We start from the raw sequence: 23,087 nt of genomic DNA, 5'->3' as shown, positions 1-23,087 counted from the left end.
TTCAAGCAAGACTGCTGTTCACTTGACCTAGAATTCATCTGCTTGTACATATCGAGTAAATATTTAGTAGTTTTTCTACGTATTTCACTCCTAGGGATGCCAGGAATAAGTAGCCAATGCCATAAGTCCATATGAGTTAGATAAGTGCGATTACTGCTTTGACTCTCCTGTCCATTGTGGTAGCCATGCCCACCCTGTCTTTGTCAATTGAGTGCTGCTACTTGTCCCCTGCTACCAAGGGGTCCAATCAGCACCATTGTAGTTAGATGTCTTAACTCAGGGTAGTTCCCACTATCGAATCTGATTTACATAAAATGGCAATCAAAGCAGTTTCAAGAATGCTTGAGTTCCCTTCACAAATTTGTTCCTCACAGTTGTGGTAAAAGGGTGTATCCTCTGGACACTCCATGTGTGGGTCTGTGTGTCCAACCTGATAAATCCACCCTCACATGCCAATTTCCCTAAGCCTTTGGATACCTTCTTCTGCCATATACTAAGGCAGGTCTGGTACTTCAGCTTGATTTAATGTAGGCCACCATGTAATCCATGTTTTAGCAACCTAACCAAATAAACTATTAGATCCTTTCCCAACTTCTCAGAAGGAAACATTGAATGAAGAATTTGTATTTAGTGGACTCATGTCAATAAACTCAGATTGATCCAACTTTATGTTCCTTGCACCATTATCCCACACCCTTAATAGTCATTCCCGTACATATTCCCCAGGTTTCTCTCTGTACATATCAGAAAAGTCAAGCAGTTCTTTTGGAGTGGAGTGCACATCCTCCTGGGTCACAATTTGTACTTTACCTTTTGGGATTCGCTGAGACTTAATCCTAGTTGTAGAGAGTTCCCATACACTCTGTACCCAGTTTCTCATGAGTCAGAATTGATTCGATGGCAGATGGCAGCAGGTTTGTTTCTTTTGGTTTATTATTAGTTTGATACTTTCGTTTAATAATCAATGAATATTGGTACATTTTTATTAACTAAAGTTCATAGCTTATTTATATTTCCTTATTAAAAGTTTTATTGTGGTAAAATATGTTAAACATAAAATTTGCCATTTTAACCAACCATTTTTATGTGTACAGTTTACAGACATTAATTACATTCACAGTGTTGTACAGCCATCACCAGTATTTCCAAAACTTTATCTTCCCAAACAGAAACTCAGTAGCCATTAAGCAGTAACTCCCATTTCTCCTTACCCCAGCCCCTGGTAACCACCAATCTACTTTTGTCTGTCTGCATTTGCCTGTTCTAGGTATTTCATGTAAGTGGGATTATGGAGTAGATGTCCTTTTGTGTCTGACATTTCACTTAGCATGTTTTCAAGGTTCATCCATGTTATAGCATGCATTAGAACTTCACTCCTTTTTATGAACATTGTGTTCATCCTTTCATCTGTTGATGGACACTTTGGATTGTTTCTACCTTTTGGCAATTGTGGATAGTGCTACAGTGAACACTGGTGTACAATTTTTATAGGTCTAGAAACCAAAACTGGTACTGGGGAGTGTTTTGAGAACATTCAGCATTGTTTTGTAAAGCATCTGCCTCAGGCAATGACTCGGGCAAGGGCTCTTTAGACACAGCTAGGTTAATCCCATTAGATGGGAGTGGAGGCACTAATGGTTTTGTTGGGGAGAGTGATTTAGCAGAGAAATATGAAATAATCTCTTCAGATGAGAGTGAGAGGGCTAGTTCTGTTGGTAGGAGTGATCCAAAGTAATACAGGGGCTCAGTGTCTCCAGCATCCTGGTTATCTGTGCATATATCCCCATCCCAAGCCTCCCCTTTCAACAATACCTGATTTATTGGTGGTGATATTTTACATATTTGTGTTGCCACCTCACGCCATGGATTAGCAGTGTCCTCTGCTACTGGAAGCAGAGTCATCAAGATCTTTAAGACTAACTAGACTTGAGAACCAGTTTACAAAACTCATCCTTACAATTTGGTTTCTCTAGAACCTCTCTCTGTACCAAATATCTTAGGCTGGGTTCTCTGGGGAAGAAAAACCAGTAAAGCGAAAAAAAATTTTTTATATATAGGAAGATTTAAATCAAGGAAATGGCTCACATGGTTGTAGAAGAAGTCCCAAGTCCCAAGTCGGTGGGTCAGGACAGAGGCATCTCCTGATGCATGTAGCCTCGGGGGCTGGCACACCTAAGATAAGCAGGTGGGAGAGCAAGGCTCTTGCTCACAGGCTGCAAAGACTGATGAATCCCAAGTTCGGCAGGTAAGACCACAGGTAAGCTGTTGGGTCAAGTCCCAAGATCCAGAGGTCAGATGAACAAGAGTCAGCTGCAGGATCTAAAGTTAGCAAAAGTCCACTAGCCTTGACAGAAGGCCATTTATATTTGATTCAGTCCACAAGCCTAATGAAACTCCCTTTCAACTGATTGTCTACTCACAGCAGACCCCATCATGAAGGTGATCATATTATATCAAATCTCATGGAAGTGATCGCAACATCATACTACTCCCAAATCACTAAGAATCATGGGCCCAACCAAGCTGACACACAACCTTAACCATCACATGTTCTAAATTGTTTTACATGTTTCAAATCCTGTATTCTTCATCCTGGCTTGTGAAATAGCTTCTATCATTACCCATTTTACATGTAAGGAAAAATGCATAGAAGAATTTAGTAACTTGCCTAGAGTTACGCAGTTGCCAGGGGCAGGGTTGTCTGGCTCTGATTTTTCTGCTTCGCTTTCCCTTCTTTTGCTTTCCTTTCTTTTCTGTGAATATGCATACAAATAATGCAAATAATGTCTATGAAAATGTCAAAGATTAATAATAAAATACTCATAAACACTACTGACTATAATAAATAGAATGTTATTCTTATTATTGAATTCCATGTTTACTGTGTTCTAAAGGAATCCTTCTTCCTCCTGCCCATGAAAATTATCATCCAATTACCAGTATTTCCTTATTTCAATGGAATCATATATATGTACTGTTCTGTGACTGGATTTTTTTTTTCCTCAAAATGATACTTTTTAAGGTTCATATGTGTTAAGAATGTAATGAAAATTCATTAATTTTCACTATTGAGTAGTATTCTATCATATGAATATATACATTGTAGGAGTATATACATATCATGTCTTTTGCTCAAAATTCTGTTGTTTGCTTCAGTTTCCTTTACCAATGGATAGAAATTCATTTTATATTCTAAATACTAAGACACTTTTGGTTGTATGTTAAACAAACATTTTCTCTCAGTCTGTCCTCTGGATTTTTTTTTTTTAAATTTGATTGTATTTAGGTACAAGTTTAGAGCTCAAGTTAGTTTCTCCTTAAAAATTTGTACACATATTGTTTTATGACATCAGTTGCAATCCCCACAATGTGACAGTACTCTCCGCCTTTCCAGCCTGAGATCCCCATAACCATTCATCCAGGTTTCCTTTCCCTTCCTGCCTTCTCTTCTTGCTCTTGGGTAGGAGTTGCCAATTTGTCTCGCGCACGTTATTGAACTGAGAAGCACATTCCTCACATGTGTTATTGTTTATTTTATAGTCCTATCTAATCTTTGTCTGAAAAGTGGGCTTCAGGAGCGGCTTCAGCTCTGCATTAGCAGGGTGTCTGGGGGGTTCCTCTAGTCTCAGTCAGACCATTACTTCTGGTCTTTTCTTGTGAATTTCAATTTTGTTTTACAGTTTTCTCCTGCTCTGTCTGAGACCCTATTTTGTGATCCCTGTCAGTGCCATCAGTGGTGGTAGCTGGATAACCTCTAGTTCTTCTGGGTTCAGGTGGAGCTGTGGTTCTTGTGGTCTCATAGTCTTTGGGCTAATATTTTCTTTGTGTCTTTGGTTTTCTTCCTTCCTCTTTGCTCTGGATGGGATGGGATCAATAGATGTATCTTAGATGGCTGTTTGTAAACTTTTAAGATATCACAGGCTACTCACCAAAGTAGAATGTAGACCTTTCTCTTTATGGACTATGTTATGCCAGTTGACCTAGAAGTTCCCTGAGACTATGGTCTCCAGCCCCTATCCCTAGCAACTCGATCCCTGCAAGTGTTTGGATGTGTCTAAGAAACATCCATGAATTTGCCTTGGTCAAGTTATGCCGACTTTCCCTATATGTGTGTTGTCTTTCCCTTCACAAACATTAACACTTGTCTACTATCTAGTTAGTGATTTGCCCTCCCCATACCTCCCCACCCTGGTAATGACTGAAGAATTTTTTTTTTCTATAAGTAAATAATTCCTTGAGTTTTTATAATAGTGGTCTCATACAATATTTATCCTATTGTGATTGACTGACTTCACTCAGCATAATGCCCTCCAGATTCACCCATGTCGCGAGATGTTTCATGGACTCATCATTGCTCTTTAATGTTGCATAGTATTACATTTTGTGTATGTCCCATAGTTTACCTATTTATCTGTTCATCTATTGATGAGTACTTAGGTTGTTTCCATCTTTTTGCTATTGTGAATAATGTTGCAATGAACATAGGTGTGCATATGCCTATTCACAGCTCTTATTTCTCTAGGATATATTCCTAGAAGTGGGATTGCTGGATGGTACCAGATTTCTATTTCTAGCCTTTAAGGTGGCACAATATCATTTTCCATAGTGGTTGTACCATTTTACATTCCCACTGGCAGGGCGTAAGAGTCCAATCTTCCTGAAACCTCTCCAACATTTATTATTTTATGTTTTTTTGATTAGTGCCAACATTATACGAGAATGTATCTCATTATAGTTTTGATTTGCATTTCTCTAATGGATAATGATCAAGAGTATTCTTCATGTGTCTGCTAGCTGCTTGAATGTCTTCTATGGTGAAGTGTCCATATCCTATTCATGACTATTTTTTTTTTAATTATTTGTCTTTTTGTTGTTGAGGTGTTGAAGTGTTCTATAGATTTTAGAGATTAGACCCTTGGCAAACAGGTCCTAGCCAAAATTTTTTTCCCAGTCCGTAGGCTCTCTTTTTTTTTTCTCTTTTGGGGAAGTCTTTTGATTAGCATAAATGTTGCATATTTAGGAGCTCCCAGTTCTCTAGTTTCTCTTCTCGTGTTTGTACATTGTTATATATGGTTTGTATACTGTTTATATCATGTATTAGAGCCTATAGCACTTTCCCTATTTTTTCTTCTATGATCTTTATTGTTTTAGATTTTATATTTAGGCCTTTGATAGATTTTGAGTTAGTTTTTCTGTCTGGTGTGAGGTATGAGTCCTGTTTCATTTTTTTACAGATGGACATCCAGCTATGCCAGCACCATTTGTTAAAGAGACTGTCTTTTCCCCGTTTAACAGACTTTGGCATTTTGTCAAATATAAGGTGCCCATAGATGAATGGATTGATGCCTGTATTCTCAATTCTGTTCCATGGGTCAAAGTGTCTGTTGTTGTACCAGTACCACGTTGTTTTGACTACCATGGCTCCATAGTACCTTCTAAGATCCAACAGTGTGAAGCCTCCAACTTTGTTCTTCTTAAATAATGCTTTGCTTGTCGGGGGTCTCTTCCCTTTTTATATACAGTTGGAGATCAATTTCTCCATTTGGTTAAAGAATGCTGTTGGTCTTTGGATAGAGACTGCATTAAATCCGTAGGTCACTTTGGGGTAGTGCTGACATTTCACAATGTTGGGTCTTCCTATGCACGTGGGTGGTATGTTTTTCCATTTATGTAGGTCTCTTTTGGTTTCTTATAATTGTGTTTTGTAGTTTCCTTTGCATAGGTCTTTTACCTCCCTTGTCAGATTTATTCCTAAGTATTTTACTTTTGGGGGGTTATTATAAATGGTATTGATTTCCTTTTTGAAGTTTTCTTTGTTGGTGAAGAGGAATCTAACTGATTTTTATATTCTAATCTTGTACCCTGCTACTTTGATGAAATCTTCTATTAATTCCGTAGCTTTCTTGTGGATTCTTTAAGGTTTTCCACGTATAGCATCATAAAAAAAAATAGTATCATATCATCTGTAAATAGGTGTAATTTTATTCTTCCTTAAAATTTTGATTGCCTTTTATTTCTTTTTCTTGTCTTATTGCTCTAGATAAGAGTTCCAGCATGATGTGGAATAAGAGTGGTGATAAAGGGCTTTATTGTCTGGTTCCCATTATCAAGGGGAATGCTTTCAGTCTTTCTCCATTGAGAATGTTTGCTGTTGGCTTTTTATAAATGCCGTTTTTACATCAAGGAATTTCCCTTCTATTCCTATTTTCCTGAGAGATTTTTCAGGAACGGTTGTTGGAATTTGTCAAATGGATTTTCTGCATCCATTGACATGATCATGTGATTCTGTTGTTTTATTCGTGTGGTGAATTATGTTGTATGATTTTCTAATGTTGAACCATCCTTGTATTCCTGGTAAGAATTAAATTTGGTCCTGATGTATTATTATATACTGTTGAATTCTATCGACTAGAATTTGTTCAGAATTTTTGCATCTATATTTATGAGGGGTATTGGTCTGTAGTTTTCTTTCTCCTTTTTTTTTGTGGTGTGTTTTCCTAGCTTTGGTATCAGGGTTACTCTGGTTTCATAGAATGAATTTGGGAGTATTCTTTTTCTGTTTTATGCCCTGAAATTATTTGAGTAGTATCAGTGTGAGCTCTTTTTGAAAGTTTGGTAGAATTCTCAAGTGAAGCTGTCCAGGCCAGGACCTTTTTTTTTGACAGGGAGGGTTTAAGTACCCCTTCAATCTATTCTTTTGCTATGGGTCTATTTAGTTTTTCTACCTCAGTTTGTGTTAGTTTAGCCCTGGGAGAATAGTGGTCAAGAGGTTGGCTTCTAACCAAAATGTTCACAGTTTGAATCCACCAGCTGCTATTTGGAAACTGTATAGGAGAATTCTCCTTTGTCCTATAGGATCACTATAAGTCAAAATAAAATTGACAGCAATGGGTTTGGGTTTGGTTTTTTAGTTGTATTAGTTTAGGTATGTAGTGTGTTTCTAGAAATTTGTCCATTTCCTCTAGGTTTTCTAATTTGTTGGAGTACAATTTTTTAGAATATTCTGTTATGATTCTTTTAATTTCAGTTGATTCTGTTGTGATATTATCTATTTTTTTCTTATTCAGATTATTTGTTTCCTCTCCTGTTTTTCATCTATCAATGTGGCCAACAGTTTGTTGGTTCTTTTGAAGAGCAAACTTTTGGTATTGCTGATTCCTTCTATTTTCTGTTCTCTTTTTTATTTATATCTGCTCTAATCTTTATTATTTCCTTTCTTCTGGTGACTATGGGTTTCTTTTGCTGTTCTCTTTCTATTTGTTCCAGTTTTAGGGTAAATGTTCTGATATTGGCCCTTTCTTTTTTTTTGAGGTGTGTGCTTATTGCTATAAACTGACCTCTAACCAGTGCCCTTGTTGTTTGCAAAAGGTTTTGGTAACGTGCATTTTCATTCCCATTTGATTTTATAATTTTTTTTTATTCCATCCTTGAATTCTTTTATTACCCAGAAGTTTTTACACAAGATGTTATTCAGTTTCTATGTATTTGATTTTTTTTCCTTGCTATACTTGTTACTGATTTCTACTTTTATGACATTGTGATCAGAGAAGATGCTTTGTGTTTATATTGATGTTTTGGATTTTGTTAAGGCTTACTTTGCAGCCTAAAATGTGGCCTATTCTTGAGAAGGTTCCATTTGCATTGGAAAAGAAAGTATAATTTACTCCTGTGGGATGGAACATTCTACGTATGTCTGTGAGGTCAAGTTGGTGGGTTGTGACATTTCGAAATTCTGTATCTTTATTGATTTTTGTTCTAGATATTCTCTCATTCACCCAAAGTGATATGTTGAAGTTTCCTACTATTGTTGAGGAACTTTCTATTTCTGTTTTCAATGCTGTTAGAGTTTTTTATATTTCTTTTTCATGATATACTGGTGTTCATGATTTTAATACAGTCAAATTTATCATCTACTTTCTTTCTGATTTACACATTTTTTAAATAATTTTTATTATGCTTTAAGTGAAAGTTTACAAATCAAGTCAGCCTTTCACATAAAAACTTATATGCACATTGCTACATACTCCCAATTACTCTCCCCCAGTGAGACAGCCCACTCCCTCCTTCCACTCTCTCTTTTAGTGTCCATTTTGCCAGCTTCTAAGCCCCTCTACCCTCCTATCTCCCCTCCAGGCAGGAGATGACAACATAGTCTCAAGTGTCCACCTGATCCAAGAAGCTCACTCTTCACCAGCATCCCTCTCCAACCCATTGTCCAATCGAATCCACGTCTGATGCGTTGGCTTCGGGAATGATTCCTGTCCTGGGCCAACAGAAAGTCTGGGGGCCATGACCACCAGGGTCCTTCTAGTCTCAGTCAGACCATTAAGTCAGGTCATTTTTTGAGAATTTGGGGTCGGCATCCCACTGTTCTCCTGCTCCCTCAGGGGTTCTCTGTAGTGTTCCCTGTCACGGCAGTCATCAGTGGTGGCAGGGGACCATCTAGTTATTCTGGTCTCAGGCTGATGTAGTCTCTGGTTCATGTAGCCCTTTCTGTCTCATGGGCTCATAATTACCTTGTGACCTTGGTGTTCTTCATTCTTCTATGATCCAGGTGGGTTGAGACTCATTGATGAATCTTAGATGGCCGATTGCTAGCGTTTAAGACCCCAGATGCCTCTCTTCAAAGAGGTATGCAGAATGTTTTCTCAATAGATTTTATTTTGCCAGTTGATTTAGATGTCCCCTGAAACCATGGTCCCAAACCCCTGCTCCTGGTTCGCTGACCTTTGAAGCCTTCAGTTTATTCAGGAAACTTCTTTACTTTTGGTTTAGTCGAGTTACGCTGACTTCCCCTCTATTGAGTGTCGTTCTTCCCTTCACCTAAAGTAGTTCTTATCTACTATCTAATTAGTAAATACCTCTGTCCCACCATCCATCCTTTCCCCCTCTCGTAACCACAAAAGAATGTGTTCTTCTCAGTTTAAACTATTTCTCAGATCTTATGATAGTGGCCTTATACAATATTTTTCCTTTTTCGACTGACTAATTTCACTCAGCATAATGCCTTCCAGGTTCCTCCACATTATGAAATGTTTCACAGATTCCTCACTGTTCTTTATCAATGCATAGTATTCCAATGTGTGAATATACCATAATTTATTTATCCATTCATCCATTGATGGGCACCGTGGTTGCTTCCATCTTTTTGCTATTGTAAACAGTGCTGCAATAAACATAGGTGTGCATATATCTGTTCGTGTAAAGGTTCTTATTTCTCTAGGATATATTCCGAGGAGTGGGATTGCTGGGTCTTATGGCCCTTCTATTTCTAGCTTTTTAAGGAAGTGCTGAATCGATTTCCAAAGTAGTTGTACCATTTTACATTCCCTCCAGCAGTGTATAAGTGTTCCAATCTCTCCACAGCCACTCCAACATTTATTGTTTTGTGTTTTTTGGATTAATGCCAGCCTTGCTGGAATGAGATGGAATCTCATTGTAGTTTTGATTTGCTTTTCTCTAGTGGCTATTGACCCTGAGCATTTTTCAGGTATCTGTTAGCTACCTGAATGTCTTCTTTAGTGAAGTGCATGTTCATATCATTTGCCCATTTTTTAAATTGGGTTGTTTGTCTTTTTGTAGTTGAGTTTTAGCAGAATCATGTAGATTTTAGAGATCAGGTGCTGGTAGGAGATGTCATAGTCGAAAACTTTTTCCCAGTCTGTAAGTGATCTTTTTACTCTTTTGGTGAAGTCCTTAGATAAGCATAGGTGTTTGATTTTTAGGAGTTCCCAGTTATCTGGTTTCTCTTCGGCATTTTTAATAATGTTTTGTATTCTGTTTATGCCATGTATTAGGGCTCCTAAAGTTGTCTCTATTTTTTCTTCCATGATCTTTATCATTTCAGACTTTATGTTTAGGTCTTTGATCCACTTGGAGTTAGTTTTTGTGCATGGTGTGAGGTATGGGTCCTGTTTCATTTTTTTGCAAATGAATATCCAGTTATGCCAGCACCATATGTGAAAAAGACTGTCTTTTCCCCAATTAACTGACACTGGGCCTTTGTCAAATATCAGCTGCTCATATGTGGATGGATTTATATCTGGATTCTCAATTCTGTTCCATTGGTCTACGTGTCTGTTGTTGTATCAATACCAGGCTGTTTTGACTACTGTAGCGAAATGATAGGTTCTAAAATCAGGTAGAATCTGTCCTCCCACTTTGTTCTTCTTTTTCAGTAATGCTTTACTTACCCGGGGTTTCTATGTTGGTGATTTATTTCTCTGTCTCATTAGAAAATGTCATTGGGATTTGGATCAGAATTGCATTGTATATATATATAAAAAAAATGGCTTTAAGTAGAAGGGAAACCCTGGTGGCGTAGTGGTTAAGCGCTACAGCTGCTAACCAAAGGGTCGGCAGTTGGAATCCACCAGGCGCTCCTTGGAAACTCTATGGGGCAGTTCTACTCTGTCCGATAGGGTCTCTATGAGTTGGAATCGACCCAACAGCACTGGGTTTTAAGTAGAAGAGGTATTTTTACAATGTTAAGTCTTCCTATCCAAGAGCAAGGTGTGTTTTTCCACTTACGTAGGTCCCGTTTAGTTTCTTGCAGTAGTGCCTTGTAGTTTGCTTTGTATAGGTCTTTTTATGTCTCTGGTTAGATTTATTCCTAAGTATTTTATTTTCTTGGGGGCTTCTGAGAATGGTATTGATTTGGTGATATCCTCTTAGATGTTCTTCTTGTTGATGTAGAGGAATCCAAGTGATTTTTGTATGTTTATCTTGTAACCTGATACTCTGCTGAACTATTAGTTGCAGTAGTTTTCCTGAGGATTCCTTAGGGTTTTCTGTGAATAAGACAATGTTGTCTGCAAATAGAGATAATTTTACTTCTTCCTTGCCAATCCGGATGTGCTTTATTTCTATTTCTAGCCTAATTACTCTGGTTAGGACCTCTAGCTCAATGTTGAATAAGGGTGGTGATAAAGGGCATCCTTGTCTGGTTCCCGTTCTCAAGGGAAATGCTTTCAGGCTCTCTCCATTTAGAATGATATTGGCTGTTGGCTTTGTATAAATGCCCTTTATTATGTTGAGAGCTTTTCCTTCTACTCCCATTTTGCTGAGAGTTTTTATCATGAATGGGTGTTAGACTTTGTCAAATGCCTTTTCTGTATCAGTTGATAAAATCATGTGGTTCTTGCCTTTTATTTAAACGGTATATTACACTAATTGTTTTTCTAATATTGAATCATCCTTGCATAATATTGAATCATCCTTGCATACATGGTATAAATCCCAATTGGTCATGGTGGATTATTTTTTTGATATGATGTTGAATTCCTTTGGCTGGAATTCTGTTGAGGATTTTTGTATCTATGTTCGTGAGGGATATAGGTCTGTAATTTTCTTGTTTTGTGTTGTCTTTAGCTGGTTTTGGTATCAGGGATATGCTGGCTTCATATAATGAGTTTGGGAATATTCCATCCTTTTCTATGCTTTGAAATACCTTTAGCAGTAGTGATGTTAACTCTCCTCTGAAAATTTGGTAGAACTCTGCAGTGAAGCCATCTGGGCCAGGGCTTTATTATTTGGAAGTTTTTTGATTACCTTTTCAATCTCTTTTTTTGTTATGGGCCTATTTAGTTGTTCTAATTCTGTTTGTGTTAGTTTAGGTAGGTAGTGTGTTTCTAGGAATACACCCATTTCTTCCAGTTTTTCAAATTTGTTAGAGTACAATTTTTCATAGTAATCTGATATGATTCTTTTAATTTCAGTTGGATCTGTTGTGATATGGCCCATCTCTTTTCTTATTTGGGCTATATGTTTCCTTTCCTGTGTTTATTCTGTCTGGCCAATGGCTTATCAATTTTGTTAATTTTTTCAAAGAACCAGCTTTTGGCCTGGTTAACTCTTTCAATTGTTTTTCTGTTCTCTAATTTTTTTTTTTTAATTCTGCTTTAATTTTTATTATTTCCTTTCTTCTGGTGCCTCAGGGTTTCTTTTGTTGCTCTCTTTCTATTTGTTCAAGTTGTAGGGACAGTTCTCTAATTTCTTCTTTATGTATGTGTGCATTTTAGATAAATTGACTTCTAAGCATTGCTTTTGCTGTGTCCCAAAGGTTTTGATAGGAAGTGTTTTCAGTCTCATTGCATTGTATGAATTTCTTTATTCCCTTCTTAATGTCTTCTATAACCCAGTCTTTTTTGAGCAGGGTATTGTTCAGTTTCCAAGTATTTGATTTCTTTTCCCTGGTTTTTCTTTTATTCATTTCTATTTTTATGGCCTTATGGTCTGAGAAGATGCTTTGTAATATTTTGATGTTTTGGATTCTGCAAAGGTTTGTTTTATGACCTAATATGTGGTCTGTTCTAGAGAATGTTCCATGTGCATTAAAAAAAAGTGTACTTTGCAGCTGTTGGGTGAAGTGTTCTGTATAAGTCTAGGGGGTCAAGTTGGTTGGTGTAGCAATTAGATCTTCCATGTCTCTATTGAGCTTCTTACTGGATGTCCTATCCTTCACCGAAAGTGGTGTTTGGATGTCTCCTACTATGATTGTAGAGGTGTCTATCTCATTTTTCAATTCTGTTAAAGTTTGTTTTATGTATCATGCAGCCCTGTCATTGGGTACATAAATATTTAATATGGTTATATCTTCCTGGTCAATTGTCCCTTTAATCATTATGTAGTGTCCTTCTTTATCCTTTGTGGTGGATTTAACTTTAAAATCTATTTTGTCAGAAATTAATATTGCCACTCTTGCTCTTTTTTGATTGTTGTTTGCTTGATATATTTTTTTCCATCCTTTGACTTTTAGTTTATTTTTGTCTCTAAGTCTAAGGTGTGTCTCTTGTAGGTAGCATATAGACGGATCATGTTTTTTTTTATCCAGCCTGCAGCTCTCTGTCTCTTTATTGGTGCATTTAGTCCATTTACATTCAGCGTAATTATAGATAAGTATGAGTTTAGTGCTGTCATTTTGATGCCTTTTTTTTGTGTGTTGTTGACAATTTCATTTTTCTCTTACTTTTTTGTGCTGAGAAGTTTTTCTTTGTAAATTGTGTGTTCCTCATTTCCATAGTAGTTGAATTTATTTTTATTGAGTCGTTATGTTTATCTTGGTTTTTATTTTGAAGTATGGAATTGTTAGACGTCTTTGTGGTTACCTTAATATTTACCCCTATTTGTCTAAGTAAAAATCTAACTTGTATTGTCCTATATCATCTTGGTTTCCTCTCCATACGGAAGATCTATGGCTCTTGTATTTAATCCCTCTTTTTTGATTATTTTAATCTTTTACCTAATGACATCAATGATTCCCTGTTTTGAGCTTTTTTAGTTAATCTTTGTTTTTGTGAATTCCCTATCTGAGTTGATATCAGGATGTTCTGTTCTGTGACCTTGTGTTGTGTAGGTTTCTGATATTATTGATTTTCTGACTAGAGAATTCCCTTTGGTTTTTGCGTATTCTCTAATCTTGCATTTATCTGTAAGTGTCTTAATTTCACCATCATATTTAAGAGAGAGTTTTGCTGGATATATGATTCTTGGCTGGCAGTTTTTCTCCTTCAGTGCTCTATATATGTCTTCCCATTGCCTTCTTGCCTGCATGGTTTCTGCCGTGTAGTCTGAAGTTATTCTTATTGATTCTCCTTTGTAGGTGACTTTTTATTTATCCCTGGCTGCTTTTAAAATTGTCTCTTTATCTTTGGTTTTGGCAAGTTTGATGATAATATGCCTTGGTGATTTTCTTTTTGGATCGATCTTATATGGGGTTCGATGAGCATCTTGGATAGATATCCTTTTGTCTCTCATGATGTCAGGGAAGTTTTCTGCCAACAGATGTTCAACTATTCTCTGTGCCTTTTCTGTTATCCCTCTTTGTTCGAGAACTCCAATGACACGCAAGTTATTCTTCTTGATAAAGTCCCACATGATTCTTAGGGTTTCTTCATTTTTTAAAATTCTTTTATCAGATTTTTCTTCAACTATATTGGTGTCAATTGCCTTATCCTCCGTCTCCCCAACTGTGCATTCCAATTCCTCAATTCTGCTCCTATGACTTCCTATTGAGTTGTCTAATTCCGTAAACTGATTGTTAATCTTTTGAATTTCTGAATGCTGTCTCTCCATGGTTTCTTGTAGCTTATTAAATTTTGCACTATGTTCTTGAATAATCTTTTTGATTTCTTCAACAGCTTTATCTGTGTGTTCCTTGGCTTTTTCTGTAGATTGCTTTATTTCATTTCTGAGGTCATCCCTGATGTCTTGGAACATTCTGTATATTAGTTTTTTTTTTGTTTTTTTTTTGTTTTTTATATGCTACATCTGACAATTCCAGGAGTGTATCTTCATCTTGGAGAGATTTTGAGTCTTTGGTTTGGGGGTTTGTAGAAGCAATCATGGGCTGCTTCTTTATGTGATTTGATATCAACTGCTGTCTCCTAGCCATCTATAAGATGTAATGATTTATTTTATATTTGTTTACTGAGTCTTATCTTCTTGTTTTATTCTGTTCCAATACACCCAGATAGGGTACCTGATTGTGCTATCTTGATTGTCGTAGCCTTTGAATCACTTATGTCCTGTTACCAGCTGGTTTGAGCTGTTACCAGGTATATGAGCCTATGAGTCCATTCATTATTTTTGAATACAATCAGCTCAGGTGTCCTAATAGTGGGTCATCTAGTTTGTGGTGTGGGCTTTCACCTATCAGAGGAATAGTGATGATGGTTGTATGTGCCAGTTTCTAGTAGTGGTAGGGGGTCTCACTCTGGGGATTTCAGGATGCTGACAGCCTTCCTTCACATGCCAGTGAGGTAGGAGTGTCTCTATTCCTAGAGCACTCTGGGGGGTGGGCTCTGCAGCTGTACCTTAGGCACCCAATGCTTACAGCTCTAAAGATTGGTAGGCATCATTATCCTCAGACCTCTTTAGCAGGTGGCTAGGTGGTGTTGGTGGAGCCTCAGCCCTCAGTTCCCTGCTATGGATCAGTGAGGGCTCTGTTTAATAGGTAGAGAGATGTCTGACCTCCAAAACTTGTCTTTCCAATGTTCAGCTAAAACAATTACAGTCAGATCTCTATCAGAATTGCCTTTGCATTATAATAGCCACCTGGTTCCTGGTGGGGTGAAAGCCAAAGACTGTGGATCTCTTATGTCTGGATGGAGCTGGTTCTGTAGTGTTATTCCAGTTTAGGGAAGTCAGGGAAGGGTTTTTCACCTGATTGTTAATTACTTGTTTTCTCAGGCCAGGAGAATGGGTTAGGAAAAAAAAAACTCAGAGGACTTCACTGCCTGGCCCATGAAATTCCAGTGTTAATGAATCATGCTGTGGCAGGAAGGGGAGGGATCAGATAGGTAGTAGAGAGTAGCACGGCAAGATAGACAAAGTTACTTATCTTGTTTGGTGAGGACTGTTTAATCTGAGATTCCAGAGGGGTGTGTAGCTTGTGTGCACTGGCTGGGTTCCTGCTGAGATTGTCCCAGAGGGTTAGGGCTGTGTCCTGTGCTTGTGCCATCTCAGGAAGTTGCAATCATCCCCTCCGTGCTTAGTCCAAAGCCCAATGCCAAGGTCTCCTGGCTGGGATACTGCACTCCAGGCTCTAAAACCAATCATTGCTTCCCTGTGGTTTCTCGTTCTCCTCTCATCTGCGTTGGTGTGCAGCCTGCATGCGCTGGCTGGATCCCTGCTGAGGTTGATCCCAGAGGTTAGGGCTGTGTCCTGTGCTTGCCGCATCTCAGGAAGCCACTTTCAGCCCCGCCACTCTGGCACCAGGGAACCGCACATGTTCAAGGCTGCAATGCAGTATGTAGGCTCTGGAAGCGGTTGCTGCTTCAGTACACAGCTTTTCTCTCCCCAGTCCCTCAGGTCAACTCCTTAGTTCTGTGTTTGTTGGTCAGGATTCATAGATTATCATGTATGCAATCGATTAACTTTTTTTTTTTTTGAGTCTTTGTTGCAAAAGGGATAAGCTGAAGTCTCTACCTTGACAGCCATCTTGGTCCTGCCTACACATTAATTTTTGAGACAATTTTACTCAGACCCAAAGTTATATGTAGATATTATTATTTGGGAGAAAAATATGATATATATATGTAATAGTTAAGTCCTTAATCCACTTAGTTTATTCATTTATTTTATCACATGTGAGGGTAGATTAAATTCAAGAGGAAGACACTTAACCCCCCCCCAAAAAAAACCCAGTACAATCAGGTCGATTCTGACTCATAGTGACCCTATAGGACAGAGTAGAACTGCCCCATAAAGTTTCCAAGGAGTGTCTGGTGGATTCAAACTGCCGACCCTTTGGTTACCAGCCATAGCACTTAACCACTACACCACCAGGATTTCCAAGACACTTAAACACAATAAAAAAAAAAAAGAAGAAAAGAAAGAATAAATTTTAATCAGAGAACTGCAGATGCATCCTTTAGATTAACTTGGTGGTTTTTTTTAGGAGACACTAAAGACACACCAGAGAGATAAATAGGGACATAAATAGTGGCTCGAATTTTGGAAAAAGAAAACTTAAAGCAGGATAAAATATGATAATTCTGAAAGTTTTGATGAGGATGTATAATAATTAAAATGGCTCTACATGAAAGAATACGTGAATAAAGTTCTACAAATTTAACTTAAAAGTAGCTGAAATCAGAGATAAATCAAGACACTATTCAAAACTTCAGGAAAAAATAATATCTTCAGTGAAACTGGAAAGCAAAAAACAAAGGTGGATGAGAAGATAATTTTACAGAAAGTAGAGACCTAACATGATTATGATCTGTCAGTTTGTCATACTGTGTTGGCTTCTGTGTTGCTATGATGCTGGAAGTTATGCCACCCATAGTTCAAATACCAGCAGGGTCACCTAGGGCAGACAGGTTTCAGTGGAGTTTCCAGATTAAGACAGGCTAGGAAGAAGGACCTGGAGGTCTACTTCTGAAAAAAAAAAAAAAAAAAAATTGGACAGTGAAAACCTTATGAATAGTATTTGAATATATCAGAGCTTTGTCTGATATAGTGCCAGAAGACAAGTACCTAGAATTGGAAGGCACTCAAAATACGACTGGAGAAGGGCTCCCTTCTCAAAGTAGAGTTGACCTTAACTACATGGATGGACCTTTATTTGCTGGTGTGACATGACTCAAAATGAGAAGAAACAGCTGCAAACACCCATTAATCATCAGAACATGAAATACACATATTATATATTGGCAGTGTCTATTGACTCAGGGAAATGCAAAGAATATGGTTTCTATAGGCTTAGAAGTAAACCGTCACAAAGACTTATATAACATGAAGAGATTTTCACAAAAACAATTTTCAGTTCAATATAACTTTTTTTTTTTTAGATTTACTGAATTTGAAGTTAAAAATTTATAGTTGGAAACCTTTAAAATCAAAAACTTATAGAAATATGCAAATCATATGGAATCTTGACATGTCTTTGCTACCTAAGTCATTTCAATTCACTTTGCTTGGAGGTTTTTCACATCTTCTCAGTGGATATAGATATAAATGTTTTAGCTTTAGAATTGTGAGACTGTGATACCAGAAATATTGTAGTCTATACACTGAACTAAAATGCAGCATATAGCCTTACTGTGATATTTGTACTTCAAATTTCCTTCTGCTTTTTTTTTTTTAGGTCCACTTTAGCTCCATTTACACTAGAAATGTAGTGAATAAGCCTGTTAAATAACCTCAGACTTTTTGCATGACATAGTAACCTCCAATTCAGTCAAAAATGCAATTCAAACTGGAGCATTACTGTTTATTTTATTAATATTCATTGATTTAGTGTGTTATTTTGATATTACCAATGTTCATAATACACGATTTGTAATTTGCACATCTGTGAAAATTTCACACAGACATATACTTAGTTCATTCAGAAGATCACAGTTCAAATAAGTACAGATAGGTTCTCAAGCAAGGTAAAGAAATAGGCTATATATAGAGAGGGTCATGTTCTTTTAAAAACAAAAATCAAAGATGATCTGAGAGAAAGAAAATGATTATGTGTATTTTATAAGAAATTATAATTCTAATGGGAATATCTTATCCAAGATGAATAGAATAGCATTTGACAGAGTGCTGCATATAATCATAGAATAATAAATAGGAATTAAAATGTACAAATCTAAATGAAATGGCCTTCTTCTGAAGAAGAAAGTATGTGACCAGACAGAAACAATACTCCAGCTGGAGAAAACCAGTATTCAAGAAGCATTTAAAGGGATATAATACAGGCTCTCTCTGGATATTACACATATATTTCAGCGCAGGAAAGAAGTGGAATAAGAATAGAAAAGTTTGGGAAGAAGCTATATAGTGAAATGCCTTAATTATTTTATTCCAGCTCAACAACGTTGGTGTTTCGAGTTGAGAGGGTAGATAAGGAATATTTTAAAAGAATAAGCATGTCATCAGAACTAGAATTTTTTGATGATTTGTCTAATAAAAAGGTATATGGGCCTGAAGATATGAAAACTAGTCTAGGAAAGTAATAAAAGAACTGACCTGGGCAGAGATAATTAGGGAAATAAACTGAGTAATAATTAAAATGACATGTGCGGAGAAAAATATAAACAGGGAAAAGGGTAAATGATGTTTGTTGAGCAGCTACTATACACTTATTAATTCACTAAAAATTTTACATACATTTTCATATTTAATTTTCTGAACAATTCTATTATGGTAGATATTATCATGCTCACTTTAAAGATCAGGATGAATGTCCAGAGATATGAAATGGCTAACTAGACAGTGTTATTCAAGCATTCACATCTAGGTCTGTTTCCCAAGTTCACGGTCTTTCTACTTCTTAACATATAATGATCTCAAGATGAAAGCAAATAAATTTGTTCTGATAATAAAGACTGTTTCTTCTTATTTTGAGTAGTGCAACATCAGCAAATGAAGGTCCCAGAAGTTTGATTCCATCCATGTCATTAAGGTCAACTCTACTTTGAGGAGCCAGTTCTTCCCCAGTCGTCTTTTGAGTGCCTTGCAACCCGAGAGGCTCATCTTCCGGCACTGTATCAGGCAATGTTCTGTTGCTTTTTACAAGATTTCACTGGCTAGTTATTTTCAGAAGTAGACCAGCAGATCCTTCTTCCTATTCTGCCTTAGTCTGGAAACTCAGCTGAAACCTGTCCATCATGGGTGACAACAGGAACTGCACATAAGCCCTTTTGTCATGCAAAGAATTTTGTCATGCAGAGAATTTAGCTTTACCTAAGTGTTGTCTTGCCCTTGTTTCCTGAGAAGATTTCTTTAAACCCTTGGAATTTCTTGAGTGTCCAGACTACACCTGGGAATTTCTTGTAATAAGTATGGGCTGGCCAGACCAGAAAGGCCACCTGGTAATCAATATTGACTAACATCAGGAGGCATAATTTAGCCTAACATGCATATGCAATGAAGTCTCAGTCATGACTATGTAATTATTGAGGCCATTATAGTTCTGAACAAGGAGGCTCCAAGAGCTTCCTGGTTGGTGAAGATAGGGTGATGTGCCCTATTTGGAATATGAAAGTTTCATGTTGGGAACCTTCCCAGACCTTGTCCATGCATGTTTTCCTTACTGTGATCCTGATTTGTATCCTTTTGCTACATTAAACCTGCAATATTAAGTACAGTACTTTCTGTGAGTTCTGTGAGTTGTTTCAGTAAATTATCAAACCCAAAGGACTAAGTGGAACCATCAGTTGAAATGGAAAGAGGGAGAGCCCTGAGCTTGTGGCTAGTATCCTGAAGCGGTAGTGGGAAAACCCTAAATTTGTGGCCAGCATGTTAGAAGTAAGGGTACTGTGTGGCCTTCTGAGTTTGTGGCTGGTGACTAAATGGCAGTCAGAAAGGGTGACTAAGGGGAGAGAGTGAGAGTCCTACATGGGCAGATGGTGTCAGAGATGATTGAGAAGTGAGAAAGTGGGAATATGATTATCTTCACATTGTGGGAATTAGATTTATGCTGACTCTTATCCATAACCTGTATAAAAAATATACTAGGTGATAAATTTGGGTTGCTGTTGTTGTTGTTAGGTGTCATCGAGTCGGTTCTGACTCATAGTGACCCTATGTACAACAGAAAGAAACACTTCCCTGTCCTGCACCATCCTTACAATTGTTGTTATGCTTGAGCTCATTCTTGCAGCCACTGAGTCAATCCACCTCGTTGAGGGTCTTCTTTTCCGCTGACCCTGTACTCTGCCAAGCATGATGTCCTTCTCCAAGGACTGATCCCTCCTGACAACATGTCCAAAATATGTAAGACGCAGTCTTGCCATCCTTGCCTCTGAGGAGCATTCTGGCCGCACTTCTTCCAAGACAGATTTGTTCGTTCTTTTGGCAGTCCATGGTATATTCAATATTCTTCGCCAACACCACAGTTCAAAGGTGTCAACTCTTCTTTGGTCTTCCTTATTCATTGTCCAGCTTTCACATGCATATGATGTGATTGAAAATACCATGGCTTGGGTCAGGAGCACCTTAGTCTTCAGGGTGACATCTTTGCTCTTCAACACTTTGAAGAGGTCCTTTGTAGCAGATTTGCCCAATGCAATGTGTCTTTTGATTTCCTGACTGCCGCTTCCATGGCTGTTGATTGTGGATCCAAGTAGATTGAAATCCTTGACAACTTCAATCTTTCTCTGTTTAGCATGATGTTGCACTTTGGTCCAGTTTTGAAAATTTTGTTTTCTTTATGTTGAGGTGTAATCCATACTGAAGGCTGTGGTCTTTGATCTTCATTAGTAAGCGCTTCGAGCCCTCTTCACTTTCAGCAAGCAAGGTTGTGTCATCTGCATAATGCAGGTTGTTAATGAGTCTTCCTCCAATACTGATGCCCAGTTCTTTGGGTAGAGGTTAACAATTTGGATACTACTATACATGTACACTGGAATGGCACAATTAGAGTTTAAAACTACATTTGTGGCTTGAGTTATATTTCTGTTGGACCCTGCTGACCCAGAGAAAAATAAGAGCAAGATGGGAGAGTTAAGCATTTGTGGCTTTCTGTGTAGGACATAAACTTGTGAGTCTGTGGTTTCAGATCATGGCTAGGGCATGAGTGACTGCATTGAAGATAGATGCCTAATAGAAAATAAGTGGCAAAATGTAAAAGGTATTTCCTCCCATTATCTAAGCCTCCCAAAGACATGAGAGAAAAGCAAAGAAGGTATTTATAATTGATTTTAAAATACACAAGTGTCCACAATTTCAATTTACTTGATCACTTCATGTAGTATAATGTAGTATAGCCTCTTATTTTTGATAACTTCTTGATGAATATATCTTGTCCAATAATCAACTTTGTCCAAATATTAGACACACCAAAAATTAGAATGCTGTTTATTTTAGGACTCTCTCCATTAACATCTGGTTACATAGCAGATGGAAAAAAAAAAAAAATACACAGATAGTAAATCCCTTGAGGGTAGGAATTTTTAGGATTATAATTTAGAAGTTTTTTTTTCCTGTTAATAAATTATTGATCATCATGACATACTAAGTTCAGAAGTATGACAAATATATTGTCTCTGTCAGGGAATTTTGGTTTATATATTAAACAGTATTGGGTAATTTGTCATCTTTGGTATCTTTCCTTTAAAGCATTTAATTTTCTTCTATTTGTGGTCCATGTGCTTCAGAGGCCAAAACCATTAATCATAACACTTTCATTATGTGTATATTTTATTCATCCATTTCACAAACATGCAGTGTGTAAAAAATTCATGGTGATTGTTACATGATTTATCTGGTTAATTTTCTCAACAAACAAGACTTTTCAATGCTAACTGGTGGTATGACCCTTCAATTCTAAAGCAAGCTTTCTGCTATTTACTGTAGACATATGCTCCATGTATCCTCTATACTCTACATCTCCTTCTCTACTCACTTTCTGAAAACATCATTAATTGTCATTAATATTAGTAAAACTCTGCCTTCAGTATATATCTATATATAAAAAAACAAACCCATTAAAGTCAAGTTAGTTTCATCAGATATTCAGTGGTGAGTTCTCTGAATTCTAGTATCTAAGCCAAATGTAGAAATTTAGGTCTTGCAATTCATATGAAGGTTTAAATTTGTATGTTTTATGGTGGGCTCATTAGATGCTCATCAAAATTATTACTTCTTTTTCTTTTTTTTTAATTGTAATTTAGGTGAAGTTTTATGGAACAAACTAGCTTCTCATTAAACAGTTAGTATATACATTGTATTATGACATTGGTTAACAACCCCGAGACATGTCAACACTATCCCTTCTCAACCTTGTGTTCCCTATTACTGGGTTTCCTGTCCCCTCCTTCCTTCTAGTCCTTGCCCCTGGCCTATTGTGCCCCTTTAATCCATTTTATTTTATGGGCCTGTCTAATCTTTGGCTGAAGGGTGAACCTCGGAAGTGACTTTATTACTGAGTTAAAAATATGTCCGGGAGCCGTATTCTCAGGGTTTCTCCAGCCTCTGTCAGGCCAGTAAGTCTGGTGTTTTCTATTTTTTTTGTAAGTTAGAATTTTTTCTACATTTTTCTCCAGTTCTGTCCATTGTGATCCCTGTCAGAGCAGTTAATGGTGGTAGCCAGACACCATTTACTTGTACTGGACTCAGTCTGATGGAGGTTGTGGTAGATGTGGTCCGTTAGTCTTTGGACTAATCTTTCTCTTGTATCTTTAGTTTTCTTCTTTCTTCCTTGCTCATGGTGGGGTGAAACCAGTGGAGTATCTTAGATGGCTGCTTACAGGCTTTTAAGACCCCAGATGCTACTTACCAAGGTAGAATGTAGAACATTTTCTTCATAAACTATGTTATGCCAATTGAGCTAGATGTTTCCCACGCCTATGGTCCCCACAGCCCTCAGCCCAGCAATTCAGTCCTTCAGGGATTTTGGATGTGTCTATGGAGCCTCCATGACCTTGCCTTGTACAAGTTGTTCTGGCTTCCCTAGTATTGTGTACTGTCTTACCCTTCACCAAAGTTACCACTTATCTATTGTCTATTTAGTATTTTTCTGTCCCCACCCCTCCCGTCCCTTGTAACCCTCAAAGATTTTTTCTTTTTGTGTATAAACCTTTTCACGAATTTTAACAGTAGTGGCCTCATACAATATTTGTCCTTTTGTGAATGACTTATTTTACTCA

Source organism: Loxodonta africana, chromosome 13 (genome assembly GCF_030014295.1).
Source record: "Loxodonta africana isolate mLoxAfr1 chromosome 13, mLoxAfr1.hap2, whole genome shotgun sequence".
Lineage (NCBI taxonomy): Eukaryota > Metazoa > Chordata > Mammalia > Proboscidea > Elephantidae > Loxodonta > Loxodonta africana.
Note: the sequence above shows the minus strand (reverse complement) of the source record.